Source organism: Etheostoma spectabile, chromosome 21 (genome assembly GCF_008692095.1).
Source record: "Etheostoma spectabile isolate EspeVRDwgs_2016 chromosome 21, UIUC_Espe_1.0, whole genome shotgun sequence".
Taxonomy (NCBI): domain Eukaryota; kingdom Metazoa; phylum Chordata; class Actinopteri; order Perciformes; family Percidae; genus Etheostoma; species Etheostoma spectabile.
The window spans coordinates 23,148,474-23,151,386 of NC_045753.1; positions in this window are offsets into that span (position 1 = coordinate 23,148,474).

Sequence of the window (2,913 nt, forward strand, 5' to 3'; positions counted from 1 at the left end):
GGAAAGAGGATTACCAACAAAAAAAAAAAAAAAAGTGTCTGTTGAAGCTTCTGGATTGGTTGTAGTAGGTTGACGTCACCGAGCAGCTGTGTCAAACATGTTGATTTATTTGGAAAGTTAATTAAGCAATGAAGACTCTGGACAATTAGTTATTGCACAACAGTTGATAAAGGATTGTCACAAGGATGGAAAAGGTGTGATTTATCTTTGATGCATTCTGATGTTCTCTGAACCCTAATTCATTTATTATTAGCTACAAAGCAACACTGAGTTCTGGCTAGAAAGGTTGCTATCACAACTTTCATGTGAAAAAAGGGCACTCAATCAATCAAGCTATTTTTTTCAACATTAAATCACCTCTTAATTTGCCTACTGCCAGCTTTTTGTGTGGGACACATTTTATTTTATTCAATGATGCATGCAACTTTTTTGGTTTTAAATTACATTTTTTACTTGAAAGTAATTATATCAGGCAGCTTAACTTCCCTCTGAAATGTAGATGAGTAGAAGTAGGCTATAGTAACAAATACAGTAGGAATACTCAAGTATGTACAACAAAATTGTACTTAAGCACAGTAGTTTACATTTTTGGAGGGAAATGGCAAAGAGAAGAGTGATTCGGAGGCCTAAGGGGCACTTCATGACAGAGTTTCTCAAACCATCAAAAACATGACAAGTTGTTATAAATGCAGGTCAGTCACCTCAATAAAGGAAGCAGTGAAAAAACAGGATGTGGTGATAAACAATTAGTTTCCTGCCTGGTTGGGAAATGTCAATAAAGCCTGGTGTGCGCACTGGAAGAAATACCACTGTGCTTTGAACATGGCGTCCAACCATGCTCCAAGTCACACGTGACTGTGCACAGTCAAGCAGTGAATCTTCAATGACAGTAGAAACTGTTTGGATGTGTTCACTAAATACACATTGTTCAATTGAGGTGTTTCAAAACAGCAAAGCAACCCAGCGGTAGAAATTCGAAATTTGCTGGAAATAACAATCAGATCAAGACATCAATGAAATCACTGTTGTTCAAGTGAGAACGTGACAAGTTGTGTGTTACTAAGTAACTAAGTAACACACAACTGTGTGTAAGTACCACTGTAAGTACCAGTCTTACACGCAGTTAGTCTAATGTCAACACATTACGCATCATGTCTGTCATGACTGACTCATGTCAATGAAATATTTCATAAATCCGCCATCTTTGACCAGATAGTACCATTTGAAATAGAAAGCCTCATTCGTCACATAACTTATTAAGTCTCATATCTTAAGTGATTTCCAAGTTTTTAGTGATTACAAAACAGGTTCAGATGCAATGGAAATTCTAATAATAATAATAATGAATTAAATTTGTATAGCGCTTTTCCCAAGCTCAAAGTCGCTTTACAGAGTAGAAACAGTAAAGACATTATAATATATATATATATATATATATATATATATATATATATATATATATATATATATATATATATATAAAAAAAATAAGGATGGGCAGAACAGAAGAGATGGGTCTGAAAAATGGTGAGGGACTCAGAGATGCGGATCTCATGGGGGAGGGAGTTCCAGAGCCTGGGAGCTGCCCTGGAAAAGGCTCTGTCCCCAAAACTGCGGAGCTTTGACTTGGGGACGTAGAGGAGACCTGCTGAGGTGGATCTGAAGGACCGTGAAGGTTGGTAGGGGGAGAGGAGGACAGTGAGGTATGACGGGGCAAGGTGGTGCATGGCTTTGTAGGTAAGGACCAGGATTTTGTAAGTGATCCGGTGAGAAATGGGAAGCCAGTGTAGCTGTCAATTCTGTCTATGAAATGCAGTTTTATTCAATATTAAACATGTCGGCCCCGTCCAAAAAGCTCATGAAATGAACCCGGGGCATTGCGAGATGATTAATGAGGCAGGAAAGAAGATAACAAAGTTCTTTATGTGAAATACTTGGATAATCTCACCTCTTTGGCCTTAAACACCTAAACGCATCTGAGAATATCAGAGGGGGAAATGATTGGAACCACTGGTTTAATCCTAAACAATGCCTTACATTTTATAAGCTTAGAATGTGTTTTTTCATAGAAAATATTCACTTGAAAGTCATTACATCTGGCAAATAAACCTCCCTCTGAAATGTAGATGAGTAGAAGTAGACTATTGCACGAAATAAGAATACTCAAGTATGTACAACAAAATTGTACGCAAGCACAGTACTTGAGTAAATGGACTTTCTACCACTGTTACTTTCCAACACTGTTAGATTTGAAAGCACAGAAGAAAAAACAGAAAAATATGAAACCTTTTCAGGATGTGGCTGATTTAGCTGATAAGGTATCTGGATATATTGTATCAAATCTGACAATGCAACACTGCAATAGAACACATTAATTTAAAAAAAGGTTTGCTGTCAAATATTTTAGTTGGGATCATGTATTCCATAATTTGTATTTAGATTGTACACATGACAACTACCACACAATTGTACATAAATGTACATACATTTAAAAAAAATACATGCATTCTTTTTTTTTGTATTTTACAGCAGAGAAAGAAAGAAAGAAAGAAAGAAAGAAAGAAAGAAAGAAAGAAAGAAGCAGGATCTGGCAGCAGTGATTGACCATCAACACCTTCCCAGGGTTTGGTTGCTTTTCAAAGCCTTTCAAACCAATTACCATCATCAGCGACAGACCTGGCCCCCCTTGGTTGAACCCAAAATGTTTTACTCTGACATCACACCTATTTTTGGCTTACTAGGTGACAAAGACTAAACGTATCTGCAAGTCCAATTCAAACTCCAGCTAATTAAAAACAGCTCAGGGAAATGGGACAACACTTACATTGAAACAATTTCCAACACCAACCACATTCAAAAAGCTGGAAGAGTGTTTGCTCTGAGTCTTAAACAATTGTTTATCCCCCCCCCCCC